Below are 12,015 nucleotides of genomic sequence, written 5' to 3' on the forward strand. Positions count from 1 at the left end.
TGGATGGGTGTGGTAAGCTAAGGGGAAGTTGTAGGTAGGGCAACTTTATGGAAAGACAGTTTCAGGTGCAATCCCACCTTCTTGGCAAAAACTTCAATAGATGATCCTTTAGGACTTGCTCAAACCCCAAAGAGCTTTTCTTGCATAGATTATAATTTACTTCATTATCTTCTTATTCAATCTTATTTAGAAGAAGAAGAGACAAAACCATCTGTCGATGTAGCACACACACCCACAAGTCAAGAAGCAGATTCTTTTTCCTGCCTCCCTATTTTCTACAATGGAACTTCCAGTCCCTTTGCAGGGGCCCTCCCCAACTCTACTCACTGTTAAGTTAAAGGCTTGCCCTCCAGGAAGGATCCAGAAGCTCAAACAAAATAAACCCACACAAAGTATGGAGTAGCCTACTTGAGCTTGGAGCCTAATGATGTCATTCTTCTTGCCCTGCCTGTATGCATCAGAATATGTATGTTTCCTCCTGTGAGAAATGAACAACATATATAATGAAGTAAAATTAGATTAAAAAATAGCATGACAGAGTCATCAAGGGAACCTCTCATGATTGAAAAAGAAAAATTAAACATATATATATATATATATATATATATATATATATATATATGTCTATATGATTATGACCAAAGCAACTCTTATAAAGGCAAACATTTAATTGGATCTGGCTTACAGTTTCAGAGGTTCAGTCCATTACCCTCATGGCAGAGAACATGGCAACCTGTGGGCAGATATGGTGCTAGAGAACAAGCTGAGATTTCTACATCTTGATCTGAAGGCAGTCAGGAGAAGACTGTCTTCTACAGGCAACCAGGAGGACAGAGACTTCCTCACCAACCAAACTGAAGCATATATATGAGAACTAAAATCCCCACCTCTGCAGTGATACACTTCCTCTAACAAGGCTACACTTCCTCCAATAAAGTCACAGATCTTAATGCCACTTCCTGTGGGCCAAGCATATTCAAACCACCACATGTTATCTCCCTCACACCCATCTCTTTGTGTTGAGAAAAATTCAACTCTTCTCTTCTGAGCCAAATTTTGTGATGCAAACTTGGGAGGTTAATGAGGCCTCTCTGGGTGACTCAATGAGTACAAGTATTGAGATAAAGACTGAAAGGAGAGGTGTGTGTGTGTCTCAATGGTAGAGTACTTGCTTGGCATGTATAAGGTGCTGGGTTCAATCCTTAACACTGCACACACACCCTTCTTCACTTCTTGAATATACACAATATATTGTGCTTACCTACTGGCACCCCATGGCATAATAGAATACTAGGATTTGTTTCTTCCATTCAACTACAGCTACATAGCCATGATTCACTCTTTCCTATTCTTGCCTCCCCACTACTGGCCCCAGCCTTGGGAACCACTGCTTGAGTCTCAGCTTCCAGAAGATCAATGATGTCTGTAGACTCCACGCAGAAGTAAACTTGTGCTGAATTATCTTTCTTACTTCACTTAAGAGAATAAAGTTGGGATTTTGCTATTCCAAATTCTTTAGAATCTAACTGTTGGAGATCACTAACCATCATAAATCCTTTACAACTGGTTGATGATTCCAGTCTCAGACAGATCTGTCCTCAAATCACCAATGAGATCTGATGAAAACATGCTGTTCCTTCTGTTCATGGCAAGATGACCCCATGGAATATTTCAAACAAATATTCAAACTGTATATAGTTAGTCCAATGTGATATCCTAAAATACAATAACTGCCAGATATTATGGCAGTGCACCCCTTTAAATCCAGCACTAGGATGTAAGGCAGGAGGATCTCTGTGAGTTCCAGGCCAACCTGGCCAAGTTTCTCTGGGACACACTTGTAAGGCTGAGATGTAAAACACTGCCACATTTTTTTAAAATTGCCTCTTCAAAAAATATGTCTGTTTGTATGATATATATATATGCATGTATGCATGCATGCATTTAGTGTGCATGAGTGTGCACACATGCCAAGTCTCACAAGCAAGGGACAGATAAGCCTCCAATATTATACTAACCCCCCTGCACCATACAGTGAAATGTATAGTATCATATTGGAGGCTTATCTTTTTTTCAGGCAGCCTGTACATATACACTTCATATCTAATCCCAGAACAGGAATAAATTCTGAGAGAGGCATCATTAAGTGATCACTTCATTGTGAGAGTATCCCTATTGGGGACCACAAATGTTTAGCCATGACTTTAATTGTAAGTCTTTGTTATAAAGGATTCATTGAAACCAGTTTTGCTTCCAGGAAGAGCTGATTAAGTCAGAGAAAGCCAAAAGTGGATCTCACCTATCTCTTTCACAATTTCACAGATATAGTGGAAGTTCTGGGGATGAGTATAAATGGTTCCATACACAACTGTAACAACATACACAGCTCCTGTGTCTGAGTGATAATTGGGTTTGCTCATCATCTTCCCTGCCCATGGACATCTCAGAGGCATTTTCTCTCCAAACTCATTTCATATCTTGAGAGTGACCAATGACCTAGAGAGCAGTGTGATGCCTCATCTCCTTCCTTCCTTAATACTTTGGATTTGGACATTGGTCATGATTTAAAGATCTTTACAATCAAAGAAATTCTTCGGATAAAGTCTGATTCATCAAGCAGAAAAGCATAGAACTTGTGTGTGAAGTGGACTAGAGGAGTGGCTGGTGCTGGAATCCCTGGGCCACCATTGCGGTCCCTGACAGTAAACATGTTTGCCAACTGATCACTAGAGGAATCTTCTCATGATGCTCTGGAGGGAGCAAACAGCTGACACGGGAGTGGCTTGGCTTTGTGAGAAAACTGACGACTTGCTGTCTATTTTTATTTTATGATCTTGCGAAAATATGCATACAGACATACAAAAGCAACATCTAAAAAGACAATACCAGTACTATAAAGACATAGACACCCCAAAGGCAGAGATTTGGTTTCCAAAACCGTTTGAAGGAAAAACTTTAATACAGCAGTGTGACAAGCTTCCTCACAGTGGCCTGTGAGAGCTGTTCTTAAATTTCTAGGAATTTTCCAAGAACATTCTTAACCACGGGTTAAATTAAATCACATACTTTACTATTCAAAGTACTTAAAACTTATGCCTGCACAAAAACCTACACGCCGGTGTTTATAGCAGCCTTGTTCATAGGAGCCGAAACCTGGAAGCAACCAAAGTGGCCTTGCAGGAGCAGCTAATGCTTAGCTAATGGAACTTAATACATCCAAAAATCAAGATATTATATAGCAGCAGTGAGAAAGGAGTTATCAAGCCATTTAAAAGAAAAACCTGAAGAAATCTTAGCCACATCACTAAGCGAAAGAAGTCAATCAGAAAAGGCTACCAACTCACAATTACATACCATTCTGAAAAAAAAAAAAGAAAATTATAGAAGTAGTTGATTCAGTGATTTCCAGGGGTAGGGAGGGGGAAGAGGGGAATAGTCAGAGCACAGGTGACTTTTAGGAAGTGAACATACTGTGACACTCAAATGGTACACGCATGTCACTACATCTTTATAAGACCTATGTAAATCCTAACATAAACTGTGTAGTGCACGGTCTGGGTGCATTTTCCAAAGCTCCAGGTTAAGGACTGTTTTTCCTCAATGCAGCAAGTTGGAAGTGGAGGTCTACTGCATGTGATAGGGTGATAAAGTTGAATCCACATGAATAGTGGAATGGGTAAGCTATCATGGGAGTTCAGTAAAACCTAGTGTCTGGCAGCTTAATACCGTCTCCTATTTTAACTGTCCCAGCACAAGGCAACTGGACACCTTCACCAGAAACGGAATTGATACAGACCAGAGTTGTAGAATTTTCATTTTCTAGATAAATGAGTCAAAATAAGCCTATGAGTAGGCATTACCTGGGATCTGGTACTCTGTTTTAAGAACAGAAAACTGTGTAATGAGTAACAAAAATGTGGGAATGCTCTGTGTTTGCAGCCAAAGGTTACTCAAAACTGTTCTTAGAAGTGAGGCTTGTTGAAAACTAAACATATAACTCTAAGTTAAATAATCAGATTAAAAGTAGAGATTATTCATAGTCAGAATTTGCTCTCTCCTTTTATTTCATGACTACCTGTACCTCTGTGTTCATAAAGAGGAATACAAGGAGCTGTGTTGTGGACCTCAGTTTGGTAGTTGAAGTCACATTATCTATGGAGGGAATGTTGACATTCTGCAAGCACCATGCCCCAGGTCATTTTTCCACAAAGAAATGTTTATCAGACATCTACAGGTGCATCTATGTTAGGTGGCTTTTTCTGCTCTGATTGACATATCTGAGACAAACAGCTCACCAGATAAAAGCCTTATTTTGGCTCATAAAGTTTTCAGGGCAAAGTTGCAAGGCTCCATCATTAAGAGATATGGTACAGTACATCATGAGAGTGACAGGTGGTAGAGGGGTATGTTTACTTCATGGTGACTCAGAAACAAAAGAGAGTGTAGAGGTAAGCTCCCACATCCCCTTCAAGGGTACACTGTTGAGGATCTGACTTTCTTCTACTAGGCCCTACCTCTCAAAGATTTCACCACCTTCTGAGAGTGCCACAACATTGGGACCAAGCCTTCAGCATAACAGTCTTTAGGACACATTCCAGATCCTAGCGAGACCACCACCAACAGTGGATATAGCTACTAAGTTCATAGTTTAGGATGTGACCAAGGTGCAGAGTAAAGTTTGGCTTCTGGGAAAAGAACACAGAAGCATGAATCTTCATACAGAATTGAATTAATTCACCCAAACTCATCTCAAGACCTCATTACAATAGTTCCAAGTATTCTCTCTTCTGGAAGCCAGGAACCTTCAACCAATCTGAAGAATTAAGTTGTTCAGTTTTTGAAGAGAAAAAATCTGCTTCTAAAATAGTTCTCCTGCCATCAGATCTGTACACACCATGTGTTGGGTGATGGATTTTAATTGTCAAACATTTGTAATTAAAGCTATCACCACAGTTTTCTCTGGGTGAACATAAAGTTTAGGGTATTACATCATTGCAAAAGGATGATTCTCATCTCTCTAAAACTGTAAGAGTTTTAGAACAAGAGTTCTCTTTAGGATGTACCTTCACACTCAGAGATATAAAGGAATACAATAAATCAATAGTCCCACCAAGAGAGAAGCTGGTTGCCGAGCTTCATGTCAATCAGAAACTATTGTGTACTGCTACATCTCATCAAGGAAGTGAATCAGAAGAAGGTCCGCTTTTCACCAACATTTGCTTCCAGCAATAAACTTTATAGGTTCCAGGAAGTGTGTCTCTTTCCAGTCATTATTCTGGTCTTCTTGTTTGATCTAGAGCTGGAGGGAGAGGTTGACATGGAGTCAATCTCAATTCTACTTGGGGGCAGCTCAAGTGCCTCCTTTCAGCTCCATGTCCCTCTGTGTTGCCTGTCTGGGGAGTGTCACTGCATGGAGCAAAAAGGGCCCAGATGAAAAAACGCAGGGCTGATTTCAGAGATTCTGACTTGGTTTCTTTTAGGAGAGAGTAGAGTGGGCAGCATTGGTAAGTTTTGAAAGTGTCACGGATGACTCTACTGTATTGTTAAAATTAATAATTTGCTCTTTCAATCTCTATAAAACCCACTTGATACAGTTAGTGTAAATGTGCTATTTGCCCACTTGAGATATGGTCAAATCAAATATCCCATACTGACCAGCCTTTCAGTGCTTACATGTCAAAACCTGTGTTTGTTGGGTAATTTCCAATGTCAAAAAGGCTCATAAAGCCATTCCAGTTATATGTGGTGAAGGTCCATTTGATATCCATAAACAAGGAGGGAAAGGCAACAGTGGCTCCTGGATTGTCTCTGACTGTGTTTTGTAATGCTTTGTCTTCCAGTACTACCTTGTGTCTGACCCTTAGCCTTGTGTCAGACCTCTCACACTATCTGGTCTGCTCATTCTGTTAGCCTACATTGTCCTGAAACTTGTTTTGTTCCTTACCAGGAAGATTTCTGTTTTCTTTTTTTTCCTCCTCCGTCTTTATTAACTTGGGTATTCCTTATTTACATTTCAATTGTTATTCCCTTTCCCAGTTTCCGGGCCAACATCCCCCTAGCCCCTCCCCCTCCCCCTCCCCTTCTCTATGGGTGTTCCCCTCCCCATCCTCTTCCTGTTACCGCCCTCCCCCCAACAATCATGTTCACTAGGGGTTCAGTCTTGGCAGGACAAGGGCTTCCCCTTCCACTGGTGCTCTTACTAGGCTATTCATTGCTACCTATGCAGTTGGAGCTCAGGGTCAGTCCATGTCTTTGGGTAGTGGCTTAGTTCCTGGAATCTCTGGTTGCTTGGTATTGTTGTACATATGGGGTCTCAAGCCCCTTCAAGCTCTTTCAGTCCTTTCTCTGATTCCTTCAACGGGGGTCCTGTTCTCAGTTCAGTGGTTTGCTGCTGGCATTCGCCTATGTATTTGCTGTATTCTGGCTGTGTCTCTCAGGAGAGATCTACATCCGGTTCCTGTCAGCCTGCACTTCTTTGCTTCATCCATCTTGTCTAATTGGGTGGCTGTATATATGGGTCACATGTGGGGCAGGTTCTGAATGGGTGTTCCTTCTGCCTCTGTTCTACACTTTGCCTCCCTATTCCCTCCCAAGGGTATTCTTGTTCCCCTTTTAAAGAAGGAGTGAAGCATTCGAATTTTGGTCATCCTTCTTGAGTTTCATGTGTTCTGTGCATCTAGGGTAATTCGAGCAAGAAAAATTGTTTTCTTAAAAGAAGCGAAAGACATTGGTAGTAATAATGATTATCTTTCATCAACATTCTGGATCCTATGAACAACAGCAACAACAGTAAAATTCAATAAGAAAATGTTGGATGATATGTTCTATGAAAACAATGGTATTTTCAGGTAGTGGAAGACAGCAGAGGACACCTGTTCACTGACTATAGTAATCTTCAGAAAGAACAGCCATTCTCTGAGGACATACTGTTCAAAAGGCACTGGAATTTCAGTGGCAACCAAACAATGACAGTTTTAGAAAGGGTAACAATGTTCTAGCGAGTGTTCCTGTTGCTGTGATAAATCACTCTGAACAAAAACAGCTTGGGGAGGAAAGAGTTCATTTTATCTTACATACAGTACAGTACAGTACATTACTGAAGGAAGCCAATTAAAATAGTTAAGGCAGTGCTTGGAATAGATCCTGTGGAGGAGTGCTGCTCACTGGCTGGCTCTCATCGTCCCATACAGCTATCTTCCTTACATAGCCCAAAAGTCCTTACCTAAGAAGTGTACTACCAGGGGCTGGGGATTTAGCTCAGTGGTAGAGCGCTTACCTAGGAAGCACAAGGCCCTGGGTTCGATCCCCAGCTCCGAAAAAAAAAAAAAAAAAAGAACCAAAAAAAAAAAAAAAAGAAGTGTACTACCCTCAGTGAAGTACACAAACTCACGGAGACTGAAATATATGTACGCCATTGAACGAAGAAATCAGGAGCAAACTTTTTAAAATTTATAATCAAATAAAAATGAAAACACAAGACACAAAGTCCTGCAGGATATAATGAAAGTAATTACCAGAGAAAAGTTTATAGCTACAAATGTCTATGTTTAAAAAAAAAGTCAGAGAAAACTTAAATAATTATGCACCTCAAGGTCTTAGATAAATAAGACAAAGCCAAACCAAAAGTCAATAGATGAAAATAAATAATAAAGATCGGGGCAGAAGGTAATTAAATGGAATGAAAAGAAGAGAAGAATCAATGAAAGAAAAGGTTTGCTCTTTAAGACAATAAATGAGGTTAACAAACCTTTAACCAAAAGAAGGTCAGAGTGGACCAGAATTAACAAAAATTGGAGATGAAAAAGAAGGTATTTCAACAGCTATCAATAAAATTCTGAGTGTCATTAGTGCATACTCTGAAAAAAAACTATGTTCTAATAAGTTAAAAAACTAAAAGAAATGAGTAGATTTTTGGACATATATGATCTATGAAAATGGATAAATCTATTACAAAAAGTGAGATTGGAGCAGTAGGGAACTGTATCTCATGTGTAAAAAGCTTGGGGTCAGAGTGGGTTCACTGCTGAATTTTCCGAGACTGTTAAAGAAAAATGGTCCAACTATCTTCAAACTATTCCTTCAGTGAAAATTGAAGAAAATCTGAGGCACCTAATCGTTTTTCTTTTATTGGATATTTCCTTTATTTACATTTCAAATGTTATCCCCTTTCCTGGTTTCTCTCAGGCAACCTCCTATTCCATACCCCCTCTCCCTGCTTCTATGTGGATGATTTCTATCCATTCACCCACCTACTCCCTCCCTCCCTAGCATTCCCCTACAGTGGGGCATTGAGCCTTCACAGGACCAAGGGAGGCACCTAATCTTGATTAACATCTTCATAGGATTTAGAATCTCCATGAAAATAAAAAACCTTTGGACATATCTGTGAGTTTCTAGATTTGGTCACTTGAGCTGAGTGGTCACTAAGCATGGGTGGCAAGTTCCATGGCCAGAGTCCTAGCATAAATGAATAGCTGATCACCATTGTTCATTACTCTCTGATCTGCCTCTAGAGACAATGTGAACAACTGCGTCAATCTCCTCTTCATGAGGGACTTTGTGTTATGTTGTTTTTCCAGATACTTTGTCATAGCAGTGAGACAAGTTAGTAACATACCTACCAAACTCATTTTACAAAATCAGAATTTACCCTGACACAAAATCAGGATAAGGACACAACAAAGAAACAAAATTATAGGACAATTTCCCTGATGATCACAATACAAAAATGCTCAATAAATAATCATCTCAATAGATAAGGAAATGGCCTTTAACAAAATTCAGCATCCCTTAATAATAAGCCAAATTATCCCTATGTACAAATGTTATGATCCTAAACTTAAGAGACTCTAAATACTGACAGAAAATTCTTAGAAGTGATAAAAGTTTCAGCAAGTATAGAGTATAAAATCAATACACACGTGAGAGCGCGCACACGCACACACACACACACACACACACACACACACACACACACACACCCGTAGTGAGAATTCTGGCATTTAGGTTTCTTTTAAAGACACAGAAATATTATAAGGATGTGCTTTCATGTTACTTCCAGATATGGGATGTGAGGTTGCTTCAGATTGCCCACAGCAGCTGACTATGATTTGCCTTGTGCTCTAGCAGAGGCATGGTTTTACCAGTGGCAGATAATTTCTGTGATTGTGTGACACTCGAGATTTTAGGAACTTATATAAACTCTAGGGTCTTGAGAGGTGTGTGTGGTTGTTGATCACTTAGGTAGATTGGTTTCGGTTTGTTAGTAGCAGTGGTCAAAGAAGAAACAAAAGGAAAGAAATCAGATTCAGGGAAGTTTGCCTAATTCCTCTCTCCCCTCTATCCTTGTTTCTCTCCTAGTGTTAGAGGGGTAAAATTGGAAGGATAAAGGGTGGGAAAAAGAATCCACAAAGTAGTAAAGACCAACTACAACATGGAGCTTCATAAAGAAAAACTAGAAAATTTGATTTCAAATGCGATAGAGAAAAATGGAAGGAAATGAAGGAATGGATTTTTTTAGAGGCCAGCAAAAAATTTATCGTGTCTGATATTGCTGGGATATCCCCTCTTTTTTCCCAGAGGGAATTTCTGGATTTCTTCTTCTTCATATATTCTGTTTCAAATAAGTTTGAAAGAATGGCTGAGCAGTTGAAACAATTGTGGATGGAAATGAAGAGACCTGAGAAACAAACAAACAAATAAACAAACAACAACAACAAATTGGCTGAAATGGCAAAATAAAAGGGTCACTCTACTCTCTCATTTCTGACAGGGTTGCAGAGTTGGCAGTGCAGCTAGAGAAATTTCAGGTAGAAATGGAAACTCCTGGGAGACAAGGAGCACTGGAAAAGAAAGAACAAATTGGCTCAATGCTGGTGAATGAGCTAGAGAGTGCGAGCTTTTCACAGGAGGAAAGAGGGAACAAAAATGTGCTGGAGGGTGGTCTGGTCAGAGAAAAACTAAAAAGGCAGAAAGACAATCTGATGAAACAGCTTTGAAAAAAGGGGTTAAACGTGAACCAAAGTAGCAGCTTGGAGATTATGAGATCACTATCATCTTCCCCGTACTCATGCAGCATACGCTTGTGAGTAGTGTGGAACAAGGTTATGACAAGATAGGATGGCATCCTATGGAGATGATAGAGCTAAGGCATGTTAAGGAGGCTATGATTTGAGATGCACTCACCTCATGCATGAAGGAAATTCTAAAATAACTGGGAGACTTAAAATATAATTATCTCCTAAGACGGGAAGGGATTGGTAACAGCTGTACTAGAGGCTGGTCCACAGTTGCAATGGTTAACATGCACCAGTACTTTTTTCTCTATATACCAATAACAAAGAAAGAAATTAGGAATAAAATGTCATTTACAATGGCTTCAAAAACAAAACAAAACAAACAAACAAAAACCTAACAAAGGTGAAAGACTTTGGGGTTGAAAGCATTAAAGCATAAAACTGAAAACCCTAGAAGTTGGAAAGACCTCTCATGTTCATGGAATAGCAGAAATAATATTACAAAAATAGTCATGTCACCAAAATGATCTATAGATTGATTGCAGTACCCACCAAAATTCCAATGCCATGGGGCTTTAAAGATGGCTCAGCAGTTAAGAGTTCATACTGCAAGGGGATCTCAGTATGGTTTTCAGCATCTATATGGGGCAGTGCCCAACCATGTGTAGCTTCTGCTTCATATCCTATAAATTCCAAGAATGTTTGCATTCATGCACTCTTGTGTACACACACACACACACACACACAAACACACACACACACACACACACACACACACACACACACACACACACTATATCTTTAAAAATTCCAAAAGCATGGTGATAGGGGTACCAGCATACTTGATTTCAAACTTGTCTACAGAGCCAACACAACAAAAACTCCATCGTACTGGAACAAAACAAGACACATGGACTAATGGACTAGGATAGAAGACCCAGATACAAACTCATGCAGTTCCAGACAAGTGATTTTTGACAGAGGTTCTAAAACATAAAGTGGAGAACAGACAGACTAGTTTTTTCATCAAACGATTCTGGGAAAACTATATCGACATGTATGGAGGGATGAATTTCCATCTCAGGTTTTTTTTTTTCTCGGAGCTGGGGACCGAACCCAGGGCCTTGCGCTTCCTAGGCAAGTGCTCTACCACTGAGCTAAATCCCCAACCCGAATTTCCATCTCTATTGCTCGCCTGGTACAAAAATCAATTCAAACTGGACCCAGAACGTACTCTGAGACTCCAGATTCTAAAAGTATTAGAGGAAAACACTACATGGCATATGGATAGCCAAGGACTCCATTAGCTTTCAATCCCCAGCCATCAGAAAAATGCACATGAAAACTAACGGGATTCTATTTCACCCCTCCCAGAGGAGGGACCATCATCAAAATATCATCAAAAAAGTAACAACAAATGCTGGCGAGGACACAGAGAAAAAGAATTTTCTAGGTTGCTGTTGAGAGTGCACACCGATGCAGCCACTGGGGAAACCTGGTTCCTCAAGAAACTGCAAAGAGACATGCCTTATAATCCAGTCAAGCCCCTTTTGATATATGACAAAGGACTCTGTAAACATACCACAGAGATACTTGTGTATCTATGTTTATTGCAGCATTAGTCACAATATACAAGGTGTGGGATCAGCCTACATGTCCAAGAACCAAGGAAGAGATAAAAGAAATGTGACGTCGACACATAATCTTTCAGTCAGTCATAAAGAAAAAGATGAGAATGTCTCATTAAGTAAAATATAATCAGATATTATGTTTTCTCTTATAAGTGGATTGTGTGTGTGAGAAAGAGAGAGAGAGAGAGAGAGAAAGAGAGAGAGAGGAGAGCAGTAGCAACAGCAGTGGTGGTGGTGGTAGATGAAGAAGAAGAAGAAGAAGGAGGAGGAGGAGGAGGAGGAGGAGAAGAAGGAAAAGAAGAAGAAGAAGAAGAAGAAGAAGAAGAAGAAGAAGAAGAAGGAGAAGAAGAAGAAGAGGGAGAAGAAGA

The sequence above is a fragment of the Rattus norvegicus genome, chromosome 9, assembly GCF_036323735.1.
Source record: "Rattus norvegicus strain BN/NHsdMcwi chromosome 9, GRCr8, whole genome shotgun sequence".
Lineage (NCBI taxonomy): Eukaryota > Metazoa > Chordata > Mammalia > Rodentia > Muridae > Rattus > Rattus norvegicus.